General features: G+C 35.4%; 1 protein-coding gene across 4 annotated transcripts in view; it reads right to left on the bottom strand.

Moving 5' to 3' along the window:
• Positions 1-6,000, bottom strand: part of DDHD1 (DDHD domain containing 1) — an 88,380-nt gene that overhangs the window by 41,582 nt on the left and 40,798 nt on the right. The gene's annotated exons all lie outside the window — the stretch shown is intronic.

Below are 6,000 nucleotides of genomic sequence, written 5' to 3'. Positions count from 1 at the left end.
TAGCAGAAATTTTCAAGGTTCATCCATGGTGTATCATGAATCAGGACTTCATTGCTTTCTACTGTTGAATAATATTCCATTGTATAAATATACCACTTTTAGCTATTCATTCATCGGTTGATGAACTTCTGTGTTGCTTCCATTTTTTCATTATTATGAATAATACTGCTGTGAACATTCTTTAGCAAGTTTTTGTGTGAACATATGCTTTCAATTCTCTTGGGTATATACCTAAGAGCGGTATTGCTGGCTTATATGCTAACTCTATTTTTCTGAGGAACTGTGAAAACTGTTCTCCATAGCAGCTGTACTGTTTTACGACCCCACCAGCAACATATGAGGGTTCCAGTTTTTCCACATCCTTGCTAACACTTATTATCTTCCATCTTTTTGATAAAAGTCATCCTTGTGGGTGTAAACTAGTATCTATTTGTTGTTCTCAATTGCATCTCCCTACCAAATAATAATGCTGAGCAACTTTTCATGTGCTTGTTGTGTTGTAAGAGTGCTTTGTATATCTTAGATACAAGACACCTATCAGATATATGGTTTGCAAATATTTTCTCCCATGCTGAGGGTTGTCTTCACTTTCCTGATAGTGTCCAGTGAAGAACAAATGTTTTTTAATTTTGACAAAATCCAACTTACTTGTTTTTTATTTTTGTGGCTTCCACTTTTGATGTCTTATCAGAAACCATTGCCTAATTCAAGGCTGTGAAGATTTACTCCTATGTTTTCTTTAAAGAGTTTTATAGTTTTAGCTTTTACATGTAGGTCTTTGATTCATTTTGAATTAATTTTTGTATATGGTGTGAGGTAGGGTTCAACTTCATTCTTTTGCATCTGGATATCCAGTTGTCCCAGCACCATTTGTTGAAAAGACTCTTCTTCATTGAATTGTCTTGAAAATTGTCAAAAACCAATTGAACTGTCAATTCCATTCCATTGATCTATGTCTAGTACCACAATGTCTTGATTACTGTAGTTTTGTAGCAAGTTACAAAATCAGAAGTGAGAGCCCTCCACCTTGTTCTTTTTCAAGATTATTTGGCTATTACGGTCCCTTGCATTTCCAAGTAAGTTTTAGGATAAGCCTGTCAATTTCGGCAAAAAAGACAGGTGGGCTTTTAATAGGGATTGTGCTAAGTATGTAAATCAATTTGAGAAGTATTGCCATCTTAACAACATTAAGTTTTCCAATCCACAAACATGGGATGTCTTTTCCACTTATTTAGGTCTTTAATTTCTTTCAGTGGAGCAACTGTAGTTTCCAGTGTACAAATCTCACACTTCTTTTGTTAAATTTATTCATAAGTATTTTATTCTTTTTGATGTTACAGTAAATGGAATTGCTTAATTTCATTTTCAAATTGTTCATTGCTAGTACATAAATACCATCGATTTTTGTATATTAGCCTTGTATCCTACAGCTTTACTGAGTTCATTTATTAGCCCTCATGTTCTGTGTGTATGTTCCTTAGGATTTTCTTTACATAAGATCATGTCATCTGCAAATAGAGATGGTTTTACTTCTTCCTTTCTAATCTGGGTGGCTTTTATTTCCTTTCCTTGTTTAATTGCCCTGGCTATAACATATAGTACAAAGCTGAATAGAAGTGGTGAGAGGGGACATCCTTGTTTTGTTCCTGATCTTTGGGGAAAGATTTCAGTCTTTTACCATTAAAGTATAATTTTAGCTTTGGGCTTTTTATAGATGCCCTTTATCAGGTTGAGAAAGTTATCTTCTGTTTCTAGTTTCCTGAGTGTTTTTATTATGAAAGGGTGTTTGTCAAATGCCTCTTTTCTATCAAAACCACATGATGTGTTTTTTTCCACTTCATTCTAATAATGTGGTGTATTATCCTGATTGATTACTTAAAATGTTGAACCATCCTTGTATTCCTGGGGTATATCCCACTTAATCATGGTGTATAACCCTTTTTATATGTTGCTGCATTCAGTTAGCTTATACTTTGTTGAGGATTTTTGTCATTTTTATTTGTAAGGGATATTGGTCTAGTTTTAACACCTTCATCTGTTTCTGGCATTAGCATAAAACCAGCCTCATAGAATGCACTGGGAAATCTTCCCTCTTCTATTTTTCAGAGATTGTGAAGAACTGGTACTAATTTTCTTCTTTTAATGTTTGGTAGAATTCACCAGTGAAGCTGTCTGGTCCTGGGCTTTTTTGTTTTGGTGGAAGTTTTTTGATTACTAATTCAAATGCTTTACTTGTTACAGGTCTATTCAAATTGTCTATTTCTTGTTACTCATTACTGAATCAGTTTGGTAGTTTGTGTCTTTCTGGGAAACTGATTACCAAATCAGTTTTTTTTTTGGCAGGGGTGGAGGTTTGGGGGAAGGACTTGTGCATTTTATTTTATAGTTGCCCCACAGTGCAGTGACTGTCCCCAGGGCAGACAGAGTTGTAAGTCTTTGGAGTTGGATTTTCTGACCCAAAGTCATCCCAGCTGCAGGTGGTAGCTGTGGGGAGCCAAAACAGTTTTGGTAGTTTGTGTCTTCCTAGGAATTTGTCCATTTCATGTAGGTTATCTAACTTGCTGGCACAGAATTATGCACAGTATTCCTTATAATCCTTTTTATTTCTGTAAGGTTGCCAGTAATGTCTCCTCTTTTATTCTTGACTTTAGTAATTTGAGTCTTTTTTTTTTTTTTGGTCAGTCTAACTAAGGTTTCTGAATTTTGTGAATCTTTTCAAATAACCATAATAATAAATACATAGAGATCTTCCTCATTCTGTTTTACAACTACATAGTACTCCATCATACAGGTAATACCTGTAGTTTATCAACCAGTCTCTTATTAGTGAACATTTGGGTAGTTTCCTGTTTCAAGTAATGCTGCCATGAATAGCCTTGGGCACGCATTCACTTGCATTTTTTGCTTATATTTTTGGAATACAGTCCTAGAAGCAGGCTTGCTGGATTCAAAGGATAAAGACATATGTAATTTTGACAGATACTGCCACATTCTCTCTTCTTCACTGCATTCCACCAGCAGTATGAGAACATCTATTACCTACAGCCTGGCCAATAGAGTATGCTGTCAAATTTCAGATTTTTGACCATCAAGAAGTGACATCTTAGTGTAATTTTACATTTTATGAGGAAGCTTGAACACCTTTTCATACAGTTAAGAGCCATTTGCATTTCCTTTTCCAGGAATTTGGTATTAATATCTTTAGCCATTTTTCTGTAAGATGGCTGAACTTTTTTTTTTATTTTTAGAATACATTTATATATTAGAGATACTTCATCTGTGATATAAGTTGCAAATGTTTTCTCTCAGTTTGTCTTGTTTTTTTGCCATGATTTTTTTGGGGGTTGATATAATATCAGTTTTTTTCTTTATTGCTTCTAGATCAAGCAGTAGTCAAGATAGTTTTCTCTATTCCCAAGCTGCAGAAGAATTCAAACTCTCACTACCCCCTTTTAAAAATCCCTAGTAATTATATGGTGTCATTTCTAACATTTAAATGTGATCCAACTGAAATTTATCCTAGTGTGAGGAATAGGCCCAATTTTTTTTATATGCCTATCTAGTTATTCCAATGCTACTTGTTAAAAAGTCGATCTTTCTCTATTTTCAGGACATGTAAAATAGCATTATTAATAACAGTTATATTTTACTGATTGCATATCTCCAAATTTGCCATTTAAAAAAATCTAAATAGATTCTAGGCTGCCAAAATAAAACTATGCTTCCCTTCTCGTCACTGACAATATAGATGATAATCAAAACTTCAGACTTAAAGGCGGAATCTCTTTATTACCCACAATCTAGAAGTTCCTTTTTCACAGTAGACATTCAAATAACGGTCACAGAAACATTTTTTAAGCTTCCTTGCCATCTTTTCAAATGTTCAGTTTTAATAAATATGAGTATATGCAAGAAAGAACGTATTTTAAGATTTCTAATATTTTCTGCCCACTTATTCGTTTTTATGTCTTATTATATGATTAATATAATAATTAGGAAGTGTTATATGTGTTGCTCTCTGAATTTACCAAAAAAAAAAAAAAGGTTCATTTAGACTAGTGGTTCCCAACCATGGGCAATTTTGTACTCCAGGGGACACTAGGCAATGTTTAGAGACATTTTTGGTTGTCACAACTAAGAGCTCTCTTTGCATCTAGTGAGAAGAGGCCAGAGACATCACTAAACATCTTACAATATACAGGTCAGCCTCAAACAACAAAAAATTCTCTGGTCAAAATGTCAATATTGATGAGGCTGAGAAACCCTGATTTTGAGATATAAACTCAGAAGCCCTATATTTGCTTAAAATGCAGTTTTCTTCTAAAGTAAACTTTCACAATCCTCCACTCCACAGGATCACTATCATAATTCTCAAATGTTCACATACTCATTAGGCAAACAGGTATGTTTATTGAATCACTTGGAGTAGTTACTGGAATGACACTTTTTAAAAAGGAAAGAAAAAGAAAGGAAAGAAAAAACAAACGAAGATAGCGGGGAGGAGTGGTGGCAGAAAGAGAGGGGAAAAAAAGATGGGTGTTGTGGCTACATCCCCAAATTTGCCTTAGTAAAAATGGTAAAACCTATTTCTTAAATATATAGGTCTTGACTACATGAGAAACACTGAAACCAAAGGGGGATGAAGGAAATGAGAAAAAGGAATAATTTAAAAATATTATACTGTAGCTCAGACTATGACCTATTACTGTGCTGCTATAGTGCCATGCATAAAAACCATGACTTCAGTCCTGTTATAAGCTTATTCAACTTCCATTTTCTCCTGCTAAGCAATGAATATTTAGTTCATATTTTTAAAAGGGAAGGAAGAGATTAATAGCATTTGAGAATTAATGTCCAATTAAGGATCATTAAATAGTTTGAAAAATAGGTCTTTATAATTCTTCTCAATTAGAAAATCAACTGACAAACTAATTGGTTTTAAGAAGATATATGTATGATATCTATCACATAGGTACTATATATATACTTGACTGTTTGAGCCACCTTAGATTCACTCATCCTACTTCCAATAGTAGCTCTTGATTCTTATTTGTGGCTCTACCTCTCCCTATGGTTATGATGAACTCAAGTTCTACATGATTTTAGGGTGGGAATTGACAAGCTGGGTCACCCCGACCCTGCACAGTCACATGTATGGATTCAGGAAGTTGGATGCAGCACCATCAGTCACTGAAACACATAGACTAGCTGGGACTTCTGGAAAAAATGACTTATTTTTTCTTCTAGAATTAGAACACAAGATGATATAGACCACATCTAGAACTAAAGGAGATGTTCAAGAATAGCTCCAAAATGAAGGATGGTAGAGCAGATAGAAACTGGATTCTGGATTCTGATGACGTTTGGCAATAGACTAAACTCCTAGACTCCTCAGTTTTATGAGTTACTGAATCTTCCTTTTGGCTTATGTCTTTCTCCTTCACCTATACCCAAAGAAATCAAACTGATACCATCTCATTTATTAATGGCTCCAGAAAGAATATGACAGTAATCTAGTTCTCAGGTTCCCATACATCCAAGCAGAAGATTCATGGGAAGGAATGTACAACTCACCAGAAAATAAAACTGGAATCAAAGGGAAGAGATTCCTGTAATTTGAGCTATGGATATTGAATAGGATTAGGGTGGCCTGGCAGTATCAAAGTTTTTTTTTTTTTTTTAAGTTGAACTGTACTTCTACTTTAATCCATCAGCTGGTGTTAAGAGATGTCACAGTAAAAAGTGAAAAAACTCAACATTCTATTATTTTTATTTTTATTTTTTTTTGTCTTTTGTCTTTTTTCCATGTCCGGCAACGGATCGCAACCCTCAGTGTTGCCCCCGTACCGGACCGGGGACCGGCAACGGGATCGCAAGCCTCGGTGTTGCTCCCGTGCCTCGCTCAGCCAGTGAGCGGGAGCCGGTCTGTATGTGGGATCCGAACCCTCGGGCGGGAGCGCCGCCGCGCTTCCCAAGCGGCGCACTATCCAGTGCGCCACC

The sequence above is a fragment of the Galeopterus variegatus genome, unplaced genomic scaffold (genome assembly GCF_000696425.1).
Source record: "Galeopterus variegatus unplaced genomic scaffold, G_variegatus-3.0.2 Scaffold279, whole genome shotgun sequence".
NCBI classification, from domain to species: domain Eukaryota; kingdom Metazoa; phylum Chordata; class Mammalia; order Dermoptera; family Cynocephalidae; genus Galeopterus; species Galeopterus variegatus.
This window is presented reverse-complemented; position numbering and strand designations above follow the sequence as displayed.